We start from the raw sequence: 7181 nt of genomic DNA, 5'->3' as shown, positions 1-7181 counted from the left end.
TGATGATGTTGAGACAATCTTGGGAATACTGTCAATAAGTTAGGCAATTTCCATAGACCTATAAAAGATCAGGCCCATTTTTTTCAAGGTGGGACAACTCTAAAGGGCCATTTTAGTGTCACAGCAACCTATGGAATCTACTGAGGGCTTTGTTTCAATACTACAAGATTCAACACTTCCCTTTGCCCAGTCCTACTTCTGTCACAATCCCCTCACCCAGGTGTTGATCCCAAGGGCGTTCTCCAATATAACGTATGCTTTCCAGTGTATCTGAATGATGGCAAAATGTACAAATTTACATTTTACTTTGGTTGTTGGGCTGGTGTTGGTGTTGATTACAGTGGTGCATGTAGTGGAGGTGACTGTGGAAATGGTAGTGGTTGTGGTGTTGGAAGCAGCAGAAGTGGTAGTAGGAAAGTGTTGACGGTACAGTCCTTGCTGTAAGTAGTATGTGTAAGTATTGGAAGATCGTCAGTGGGGACCCTAAGAAGTCTGGAAATCAGAGATAACAGAGAACTAGTTGTAGAGATGGCTTTCAGTTAGGAACTAGGCCAGTTTTTATAAGCAACAAATAGATTCTGTGCACATGATTAAAGGAAACCAGATTTTTGGTGAAAACTGTTACGAACATGGCCATAGAGAGGTACTAATACTCCTGAACTTTTTGTACGTACATATCACCCCCATGTTTGTAGTCATCTCTCTGTTGTAGGCTCACTCTTTGCCTCAGAACCCTAAGTTTGGACCTGGCTAAAGGCTTCAAGCTCACGCACTTGACCTCAAAAAGAAAGGAGAAAGAAGGGCTGGTCCTGAAAAGATAATTTCCCTCTGCTTTTTTGGTCTTTGAGGTTTATAAAATTGATGATGTTCTCCTCCATCTTAAAGCCCTTCAACAGCCCTCTTATGCCCTTAGAGAAATGCTAATGGGGACTTCCCCTGTATGGACACTATAGCCACATTGCTGTCATCCATTCCCACCTGCCTTCCCCTTTAGAATATGAGCGTCTTTGGAGTAGGACCTACGTAGTCTGTTTCTGTGAGGATCTCAGTGCCTGGCTCTTACCAGGTACTCAATTCTCATTTACTAAAGAATGAGTGGCAGCTATCCCCTTATCACCCAACCCCTACTGTGTTCAAGGATATTCGTTACTTAATGAAAGTGAAACAGCAGAGCAGAGGGTATAAAACTGCCTTAAATGAAATGAGGCATAAGACCCTCTTTTCTGCTCTTGTTTGGTGAGCTAGTACCAGATTTCTCTGAGCTCTAAATCCTACTGGTCTTTAGAGTGAACACAGAACAGTTCTTACTCAATCTAGTTCTTCTTTCTCCTGTCTCAAGTTTACCCGATATATCTAAGCAAAAATCCCTTAATAATGATTCAGTGAACCTGCCTGCTACACATACATAATTATCATATAATACATATTTCCACCTATAAGCCAATTAATCTTTTAAATTTTTCTTATTCTAGAAATACTAAATAGTATACTAAATGTACTGAATATTATTCATGTAAGCTCTGTCTTCCATGTTGTCATTCATGTTATACGTAATCTAATTGCAACATAAGATAAAAGAAAACCCTCAAAATTTAATTGATGGCAAATATAAGCAAACCCATACTTGTTGAGTAAACCAGAACAAGTTTTTTTAATCATTAAACTGTTTCACAGAGATACAGAGCCAAAATTCAGAAAATATTATGAAGAAACAAAATCCTGTAAAGTCGAAATATCACAAATATTCCCTTGAGATAATGTTACTGATGGGTTAGTTTGCTCTTGTCAAATTTTTCACCTTGCCCTTTTCAATTTTGCAGTCTCATTACTGAACTAAGATTACTAGGAATGTTCCATGTTCATTCATATTATAAATTTTTTTTAGAAAATATAATCTCTATGATAATTAAATACATCATCCTCTGGAAACAAAGATAAGACCTTTCAGAGGTGAATTATTTAGTCTACAGATAATTTAAATCCTTCACTTTATCCACAGATAAATATTTTTTAAATTTCAGTTATCATTACCACACTGAGAAGATTAAGAACTAATAGTGAGGGCTTCCCTGCTGGCACAGTGGTTGAGAGTCCGCCTGCTGATGCAGGGGACACGGGTTCGCGCCCCGGTCCGGGAAGATCCCACATGCTGCGGAGCAGCTGGGCCCGTGAGCCATGGCCGTTGAGCCTGCGCGTCCGGAGCCTGTGCTCCGCAACGGGAGAGGCCACAACAGCTAGAGGCCCGTGTACCGCAAAAAAAAAAGAACTAATAGTGAGAAGGCAAAGGCTTTAAAACGAATGGATGATAATAGATAATATAGATGCAGTATATAGTTTTTTTTTAACATTTTTATTGGAGTATAATTGCTTTACAATGGTGTATTAGTTTCTGCTTTATAACAAAGTGAATCAGCTATACATATACGTATATCCCCATATCTCTTCCCTTTTGCATCTCCCTCCCTCTCACCCTCTCTATCCCACCCAGCATATAGTTTAAAAGTGTTTCACTTTTCTATTCTCCTCTTTATTACTGTTTTTCAGCCAGTTTCCAACTTCTTCTAAGTAAGCAGTATTTTTAAGCTATAAATGACAAAGTAGATCTTATAACTCACTTCATATCTTATTATGAATTAACTTGATAAGTGGCCTCTGGCTGACATTGCATTTTTAAAGTGAAATTGGGGAGGAGAAATACATCTCAAAGCCACTACTGCTACTGCTTTTATGTATTTTCCTCTAAAATATAGATTCTATAAAATATGCCTATGTTGCTACTTGTAAAAAAGATGCAAATAACTTCAGATTCTGCTAAAAGAAAAAATATACTACAAATTTCATTTGGATTATCTTTTGGATTATCTAATATTCTTGATTTCCATAAGTTAAAGTATATAATTTAAAAATTATTCTATCAGGTGAGAAAAGTCATGAGAATTTTGAGAAAAAAGTAATAGTGAGAGGGTGCCAGTTATTAAAACATATTATAAATCTATAACAATTAGAACAATTGATATTGATATTGATGCAAGAAATGAGACAAATGGGACATGATTCCGCAACAGATACTGTAAGATGTGACTCTAATATGGGATAACAGAATCAGTACTGATGTCAACTAGGACATTTCTGTTGTTTTGGAACTTTGATGAAGTCCCAATCTCAGGGCCCAAGAGATACCTGATCTACATATTCTAAACAAAAGAAGTAGACACATTCCCCATGGCACTTACTAAGAACGGCAACGCAAATCCTGACACGTTTCACCTATCATCCACTTTCAGGCCGTGAGGTAGGAATTCAAAGGAAGGTTTTTCAGAGTGAGGCTTTTTTTGGAGAAAATCGTACACTTGGTAGAAAATACTACACGTTTCTCCTCCATTGCTCATACTGGGCAAAGTCTTGCTTCTTCAGCATCTCCCCAGATAAGTGAGGGGAGCTTCAAGAGAATTACTCACCAAGTCTGGTTTGTTTGATAGAGGGGAGGTATTTCCTCACACAGGCTGGATGCTGCTGAGCTGTGAAAACTGAGGTCTTGCCTGGTGCAGCTGTTAAAACAGAGTGTGATGAGAAAATATTTAGAGGAAATTGATCGGGTCCTCTGTAGTATGGGGAGCACACAGATGATAGTCTGATTCTCCCCTAGAAAAATTTGAATGTAACAGGCTGTCTTAAATTGCTTGAGATCGCAGGTCCAAGACAAATTTACAGATTTGGATGGACTGGGTTTTTCTGTGATTCCACAAAGACACCTTGGAAGATAGTGGTTCTAGACTAGCGCCATTTTGAAACGCATTCTCCAAAGAACTTCCTTCCTGGATGAATGGACCCTAGGAGGAGGAAGCTGTGTGGGGTGTACCAGGAAAGCAGGAGTTGAAGGGGAGTCTTAGGAGGTCAGCAGGAATGTACATCGTCTCTAAAATGGGCAGAGGTCCAGGGAGCCAGAGTGGAGGACGTCTTCAAATAGCTCACTAAATCACCCCTTAAGAGATGGAGTTAGCCTTTGGCTAACTGCCACAGAGAGAGTTTTCAACATCTAGCCAAGTAAAAAGATACTTTTCCTCCTTTTCGTCTGATTCCCAGCTTCTTAGCCTTAACTTGGAAGAGCCAGAAACCAGCAGCAAGTGAATGGAGAGGAAGTAGTGAATAAAACCAAAACCATCCAACTAAACCTTGGAGCAAAGAGGAGATACTTTAAATAGAATGTAAGGTGAATTTTTAAAACATTCATTTGGTTGGGAATTTTTAGTAGTCAAAAATAAGGGCTATTCACTAATACCCAAAATTTGCTGTAAAAGCAACTGGTTGCATGGTGGTTTTAAAATATATCTGCAAATGCTTTGACACTCCTCCTATCAAGAGATAGAGTCTCTCTCCCCTCTCCTTGTACCTGATGAGCCTTTATGACTGTTGTGATGACTGAATCATGGCAGAAGCTGCACCGGGTGACTTCTGGGGCTAAATCAGATAGGGAATGCAGCTGACCTGTGGCTTCTATTGGGCACTTACTCTGGGAGCCTTCAGCTACCATGGAAGAAGTTTGGCCATTCTGAGGCCATCATGTGGAGAGGCTACATGCAGAGATCATATTGAGAGAGGCAGCGAGGCAGAGAGAGAGGCTCATCGACCACAGGGCTACATCAGGAGAGGTGAGTGAAGTGAATGTGGTATTCACCTTAGCACAAAATTTAAGGGGGAGGGGTACCAAAAAAACCTAATAATCAAGGTAAATCAGATTTTAATGCAATATTAAAAAAAATAAAAGTCAAGGTAAATGATGAATAAAACATCACCATTTTAAATAAAGACAAGATCAGTATTCCTGATTGCTCCTTTTGCCTTCAACTTCAATATGGCTCAGCAAGGCACCATTACTCATCTGATTAACGAAAGGGCCCAAAGCAACTTTCTGGAAATCTCTGACATCTTGGTTCTCTGGTGTGTATGTAATTGTCAAAATGGATTGAAATGCACGCTTGAGATCTGTACATTTTATTGTTTGTAATTATACTACTCTCTATATGTGTATAAGTATTTTGAATTGTGAATAGTCATGAGATCTAATTCAATCTAAGGAGCGTTGAAGGCATGCTGCGGAGGTTTGGGGGACAGAAATTTACTTAGTTTTTAAAAGCGAGCAAGTGCATTGGATGGCCTGTGGACAGCACTCTGTATGGATGTGACAGCTGGGACTGCCGTGGCTACCTAGATGCCAGCCTGAATATGAAGCTGACACATGGAGATGGGTGGAGCTGAAAGAATCAGAGAGAAATAGGCTCGGAGCCCTGACTGAACTACACCTGATCACTGGGTTTCCTCTGGACTTTTCTGTTACATAAACCAGCATCCGTTTTATTTAAAAGCCAGTTTGTGTTGGGTTTTCTATCACACATTCAGAGAGACAAGGAGAGAAAGCAATAAAGAGAATCGGGAGGCAGGAAGAGCTAGGGGTGAGCAGAAGTCATGAGTCAGCAAAAGTAACGTACATAGCCTTGTAGACAGGGCTTACCACCCCCAGGCACTGTACTATCACGTGGTGAAAGACAGAAAATGAGTCAGACAATATCTCTGCTCTTGTGGAACTTACATTCTAGCTGGGAATGGGAGACAGGAAGGGGGACAGCAACCATTTTTGATAGTGATAAAAACTTTAAAGAAAATAATACAGGGTTATGTGGAATGGAAGAGGCTACTGCTTTTGTTGGAGCACCCGGAGAAGCCTTCTCCACGGAGGTGACATTTGACCTGTGATCTGACCGCGGAGGAGAAGCGAGCTGTCTGAAGCTCTGAAGAAAAATCTTTCCAGGTAAAGATATAGCAGCACATTCCTGGAAGACAAGAAACAGATCAAAGAGTAGAAACTCCCTAAGAACTTTAATGTGCATATAAATCACCTGGAGATCTGGTTAAACTGAAGATTCATATTCAGTATTCTGGGGTGATGACTGAGGTTCTGCATTTCTAACAAGCTCCCAAGCAATGCAAATGTTTCTGGTTTATGGACCATACTGGGAGTAACAAGGCCCTGCAGAATTGCTCCCCAAAGTATGGTCTGTAGCCTGGTTCACAAAGACTTTGAAAGTTTCTTTTAATATCTTTATGGCAATTTAACATTGATACAACATCCATGCATGTAATCACTTTTCTAGTAATCCATTTTAAGTGCATTGGTCACTGATAGATTGCAAGTTTAAAACACAAAATTTGACCCTGCACAGATAGTTTGAAAAGCACTGCCCTAGAGCCTAGAGTGTTACAGCTGGAGGGAACTGAACTAACTACTAAAACTACAAAGAAGCAGGAAACAATGAAATGTACAGCGTATAATAGAGAGTAGAAATAAATGTCATGTGGAAAACATGGGGATCGGTACAGTCAACAGTACCATCACTGCCACTACCGCATTTGTGCATAAACACAGATAGACAGGCAGACAGACAGACAGACAGACAGACACACACACACACACACACACACACACAACACGGCTTCCATACAGAACTCCTGGCAGCCAGGCGTCTATCATCTATTTCTCAGATAAACATCCAGAAATGTCCTCTCTAAACATATCAATGTCTATGAGCCAAGATTTCCTCCTTCTGGAATTTAGGGTCTCCTAAGTGTTGTTCCCTCAGAAGTGAAGCGCATGGGTCAACAATGTTTCCAGTGTGTGCAGAGCTTAGAACTGTTCATTGCCTCTTTATTAAATGGATCAGAATCTTAAGGATCACCAGACTTTCAAGGAACCAATTTAAACAAATATTCTGAGAAGAAGATGGAAAGCAAGATTAATAAGGACAGGGCTACACTGAATCATAATTATGGTAAAATTGCAGAGACTCAGTGAAAACCTACCTGGTCTCTAGAGCTACATCCTCTGAAACGAGCTTACATTCTCTCTGCACGTTTGTGGTATAACCAGATAAGATGTCACATTTCTCAGTGAGTTTCACCTATGGAATACTCTCATCTTCCTTATATTCCTAACTATCCTTTAACAACTCTCACTAACTGAGGTAATCTCAGTGTGTTCCTAGAAAGTTAAGAGTACCTGTCTAAAACACTGTGAATGGCTTAGTATGTATATTTCATCAGTTTGAATGCTTTTAGTTGTAAATAACAGAAGACACAATTCACACTAGTTTAAGAACTAAAGGAGACTTACTGGCTCATATAAATGG

Source organism: Globicephala melas, chromosome 6, assembly GCF_963455315.2.
Source record: "Globicephala melas chromosome 6, mGloMel1.2, whole genome shotgun sequence".
Taxonomy (NCBI): Eukaryota; Metazoa; Chordata; class Mammalia; order Artiodactyla; family Delphinidae; genus Globicephala; species Globicephala melas.
This window is presented reverse-complemented; position numbering follows the sequence as displayed.